Source organism: Diaphorina citri, unplaced genomic scaffold (genome assembly GCF_000475195.1).
Source record: "Diaphorina citri unplaced genomic scaffold, Diaci psyllid genome assembly version 1.1 scaffold1616, whole genome shotgun sequence".
Taxonomy (NCBI): domain Eukaryota; kingdom Metazoa; phylum Arthropoda; class Insecta; order Hemiptera; family Psyllidae; genus Diaphorina; species Diaphorina citri.
Genome location: NW_007379042.1, coordinates 12,430 through 18,096, shown reverse-complemented (window position 1 = coordinate 18,096; position 5,667 = coordinate 12,430). Strand labels below are relative to the sequence as shown.

Sequence of the window (5,667 nt, the reverse complement as noted above, 5' to 3'; positions counted from 1 at the left end):
CTCTTATGAAATTGGAAGATTTCTGATGTACCTAAACCTTGATCTATAACCAAAGACATGCTGTAATTCTAGCACATCCACCAATCTGCTAGGTTCGTCAATAACTATCACTTTAGCAGTCATATCACTTACACTTCTCTCATCTTCTATGAGCTCACTTTGAGTAAGAACTAAAAACCAGACTTCCAATCTGAGAAGATGTATAGTATAATTCCATGTAGACAAATAGAGTAGGAATACAACGTTAATGCTCAAGCAAAACTATTTTAGATATATTGTAAGAAACGAAACTAAATGCACATTAATGTATGTCATGGTGAAAGCCCGAGAAAGGCGTTTAACGCTGCCAATTTTAAGCAAATCTCCGAGAAAAAGCAACGTGGAAATTTTATGTTCTGAGATTCCATTCACTTTATTTATTTTCTACAAAACTGAAATTAATCAATAGGAACTTGGATTCTCTTATGAAATTGGAAGATTTCTGATGTACCTAAACCTTCAGTACTTTATTATAGGCTTTCAATGTTCGGTTGTTGTCCGCAACATATACACCGTTATGATTACAATGATGGGTGCGTATACTAATGAGATGGTTTTCATTGCCAAGTGTAATTAATAATCAGTGTGTATGTCACACATCAGAGACGAACATACACAAACATTCAACACGGCTAATTTCTTCTAACATCACACATTCAATCCTTCAAATCATTTTTATTCTCGATTTTTTGTTGTTTTATGTAATTAATTAGATATACCTAGGCTTCTCGTATAATTGTATATTCAGTAATAAACAGTTTATTTACCTACACCTACCTAGATGGTTTAGTTTCGGATGAACCGAAGCTATTCCGGACATGAACCGAAGCTACTTTCCCTATTGCCTATTTTTAATGAAATCTGATCAGGATCAATCATTACGATTAATCAACTTTCCTATTTTTGGTTGTCAAAATCAAGGTTTTCTTTCCCACTGCTCGATTTTCCTCCCTTTGTTTCTCTGCTTACGCTTTACTAACGTATTCCAAAACATTTCCTGTTCACAGGTTTGGTTCCAAAATGCGCGGGCAAAATGGCGACGGATGGTGATGAAACAAGATGGCGGCAGCTCCAAGTCGGGGGACAAAAGTTGCGGCGAAAATTCCAACTCAGGCCTGGACTTGGATTCGTATCAGCTGGATAGTCCTGAAGACAGTCATTATTTGAGCTCGCCCCTGGAATGTAGCTCCTAGTATTTGGTGAGTAATACCTATTCATTCTCATTGCGTGGTTGACTTTAGAGGTGGTATAAATAAAAAGATACAGTGGCCAAATTTCGGAAAACTATTTCTTTTTAATAGACTTATAGTTCATCCAGATCAAAGTGACAGCAATAAGTCATCAACCCAAAATGAAGAAACCAATCAGATTGCAGGAAATCCTCACATTGTTGCAATGGAGCAGTTGCAGTTGGGTAAAAATTATGAATAAAAGGTCGATTCCTAGGTAAAAAGTTGTGAAAAATCCAAATCTGAAGTCAAAACTCCGAAAAAGTAACTTTAAAAGGTCGAAAATTCAATTTTTAATTGCCGTTATCATTTTTATTCTCGATTTTTTGTTGTTTTATGTAATTAATTAGATATACCTAGGCTTCTCGTATAATTGTATATTCAGTAATAAACAGTTTATTTACCTACACCTACCTAGATGGTTTAGTTTCGGATGAACCGAAGCTATTCCGGACATGAACCGAAGCTACTTTCCCTATTGCCTATTTTTAATGAAATCTGATCAGGATCAATCATTACGATTAATCAACTTTCCTATTTTTGGTTGTCAAAATCAAGGTTTTCTTTCCCACTGCTCGATTTTCCTCCCTTTGTTTCTCTGCTTACGCTTTACTAACGTATTCCAAAACATTTCCTGTTCACAGGTTTGGTTCCAAAATGCGCGGGCAAAATGGCGACGGATGGTGATGAAACAAGATGGCGGCAGCTCCAAGTCGGGGGACAAAAGTTGCGGCGAAAATTCCAACTCAGGCCTGGACTTGGATTCGTATCAGCTGGATAGTCCTGAAGACAGTCATTATTTGAGCTCGCCCCTGGAATGTAGCTCCTAGTATTTGGTGAGTAATAGGTACCTATTCATTCTCATTGCGTGGTTGACTTTAGAGGCGGTATAAATAAAGATACAGTGGCCAAATTTCGGAAAACCATTTCATTTTAATAGACTTAAGTCACTACAATTATAACTTCAAAGGTTTTTATTGGCTGGTGTTTTACCTTCCATTCGGTGACAAGGTACCCGCCTAACTGACATTAACCTCACCCAGTCTGAGTGTGGCCGGGAAAAGTGTCACGTAATTACCCAAATGGTCAATTGGTCACCCATCGGGATACTAACAACGCTGGACGTTATTTAACTTCAGTGAACCACTAGGGACCGGTGCATTCAACATGCTATCGCCGCTAGCTAGCGAATGTGTTTTCTAATCAGTCCATCAGTAGTTCTGACAAGACCTCACCCTGAATATCCAAGTTGACAATTTTACCTGACGCGTTCTCTCCTAGAGCTCACCGAGCTTAAAATGTTGTTCACCTTCCGTGTCCATTGCGGCAATGATTTATGGGAAGATTGGTTGTCAGGCCTATTGAAATGTAGACGAGAATTTGATCGGATATCAGAAGGAGCGATCAAACTATCAAATGAATCTCAATTAATATCTAATTAAGGGGGAAGACTCCAATAAATTTTAATAATCAGATACACATGGGTTGTAAATACACGTAACTAATGATCTCATGAATGACTTTTAAAACAGAGGTACACATCAGACAGCAAGAAATGGGTGATTTATTTTTTTAACGACAAAATAATACCAGCTAATAAGCAAGATGAAAATATTATGATTAGTGTATATCGGGGACAGGAGGCAATGTTACTTTTTATTGGAGAAATTAGTGTTACTATGACTCCGACCGAAAATAAACGCCACCGATCTGTCGTTACTTCCCCTAGGAAATATCGGGAGCATTCTTTTATCTAGCTTGATGAGTGGCGCTGCAGAATTATTTGTTGGTAGAAAAGACGAATTGTTCTGATTTTACCAACTGAAAAAGAGGGAAATGTTCTTAACTAGTACTAAAAACACAAATGAATTATTAGTACAATAGTACCTAACTACAAATAAGTGTGGGTTACCAAACCACATGAAACTTGTTTCCTCATATAATGAAAATTTATAAATTTTGGTCTTGTTTGTGGTCAGACTCTTTGTGTTCCCTGTAGAAAATAGGAGCGAGAATTATGCTGTGACCAAAGTACCAAGCTACCATCACCTTGTTACTCATTTCGAAGGAAATCGAAGGTGATGGGTTAAACACAAGTGCCTCTTAACCCTGTCATAATAAATCTGTCTGTCCTTCATTCTGGCAAGAAAATTGAAACAATATGTGAACTATACGTCTTATAATGTGTTGGTCTGTCAGTTGCAATTAGGTGTAGGCAAAGACCAGAAACTATATCTTTTTGGAACATCACTAATGGCTCCAGTTACGACTGTAGAGTTTAATTTTACCAATTATTATTATTTTGTGTGCTACAATTTCCGGGATATCATTGGCTAGGCTAGGCTGATAAACGTTCTGGAGTTTTGACATCTCCACTAATCTCGTGGGTTAGAAAATCTGAAGTTTTGGCATCTCCACTAATCTAAATTATGCTGTGACCAAAGTACCAAGCTCCCATCACCTTGTTGCTCATAACGAAGGAAATCGAAGGTGATGGGTTAAACACAAGTGCCTCTTAACCCTGTCATAATAAATCTGTCTTCCCTTCATTCTGGCAAGAAAATTGAAACAATATGTGTACTATACGTCCTATAATGTGTTGGTCTATCAGTTGCAATTAGGTGTAGGTAAAGACCAGAAACTATATTTTTTTTGGAACATCACTAATGGCTCCAGTCACGACTGGAGAGTTTAATTTTACCAATTATTATTATTTTGTGTGCTACAATTTCCGGGATATCATTGGCTAGGCTGATAAACGTTCTGGAGTTTTGACATCTCCACTAATCTCGTGGGTTAGAAAATCTGAAGTTTTGGCATCTCCACTAATCTCGTTAGCTAGAATATCTGGAGTTTTGGCATCTCCACTACTATGTATGTATATCTCCATTAAACATGTTATGAGACTTATAATTTACGAATTGCAAGTCAAATATGAACTTTTACCTGTGCCATTCTCAACCGCTGTATAGTGTCTCCATTAAACATGTTATGAGACTTATAATTTACGAATTGCAAGTCAAATATGAACTTTTACCTGTGCCATTCTCAACCGCTGTATACCTACTTATTATACCTTTTGTATACTAACTTGACTGTCATTTTCCTCTGTTACAGATCACAAAGGTGCAGGATCCTTGATCACCGCCTCCTGTTGAAAGTGCAATTCCCATTTGACTTACTACATGTTGTTCAATCAATGTTGGCCGTTTGATACTTAAGTTGTAGATAGGTGCTTACGTTCTGTAGATAGTTGCTTGAGTTTTATTGAGTGGCGCGTATTCAAAATTCTTTTTCAGAAAAAGTAATGTGATTTAATATAAGAATAATTATATTCATTTGTAATATGTATTTTCCTAAGTTTAATTTATTTATTTCTCTTTCAAAGTTCCTATTATATTACTTAGCCCGTTATTTTTTAAGTATGCCAAGAAATGGGTGATTTATTTTTTAACGACAAAATAATACCAGCTAATAAGCAAGATGAAAATATTATGATTAGTGTATATCGGGGACTGGAGGCAATGTTACTTTTTATTGGAGAAATTAGTGTTACTATGACTCCGACCAAAAATAAACGCCACCGATCTGTCGTTACTTCCCCTAGGAAATATCGGGAGCATTCTTTTATCTAGCTTGATGAGTGGCACTGCAGAATTATTTGTTGGTAGAAAAGACGAATTGTTCTGATTTTCCCAACTGAAAAAGAGGGAAATGTTCTTAACTAGTACCTACTAAAAACACAAATGAACTTATTAGTACAATAGTACCTAACTACAAATAAGTGTGGGTTACCAAACCACATGAAACTTGTTTCCTCATATAATGAAAATTTATAAACTAAAACGATGATGATTATTTCTTACATAATTAGGTACCTAATATTATTATTATTTTCTTAAGTTAAGTTACTTATACAGTCGAACCTGTCTAATTGGGAATCCAAAGGACTGACAAATTTTCCCGTTTATCCAGATTTCCCAATTAGATGGGTCCCAATAAGAGAGGTTTGACTGGTAGGCTGGTAGGTATTATGATTTTGAACTCTCATTCGCAGGCAACTACAGCTGTCTGGTGGCGGAATTCTATCTAAACCGCTCTGTAGGCTTCCATCTTATTCAGAGCTACTTACCTACCATCCTCATAGTTATCATATCCTGGGTTAGCTTCTGGATGGATGTCGACTCGGTACCGGGGAGGACCACATTGGGGGTAACTACCTTGCTCGCTGTCTCCTCACAATCTTCGGGTAAGTAGGTACTATAATTTTTTCCATAATCAAGCAAGGTCTTCTGCTGTAAACATTTCTGTATTTTTATTTTTTATTTATTTTTTTTTTTTAATTCAACCCTTAAAATACATGAGACCTTGTTTAGACTACTGGGGTTAAGGGACTTTT

The 5,667-nt window shown here is 36.6% G+C and overlaps 1 long non-coding RNA gene across 1 annotated transcript; it reads left to right on the top strand.

The window, feature by feature from the left end:
* The first annotated feature begins 1,772 nt into the window (after positions 1-1,772).
* On the top strand, positions 1,773-4,572 carry LOC113470478. Its single transcript, XR_003393517.1, has 2 exons — positions 1,773-2,104; positions 4,386-4,572. It is a non-coding gene; the product is annotated as an uncharacterized LOC113470478 (long non-coding RNA).
* Positions 4,573-5,667: the final 1,095 nt, after the last annotated feature.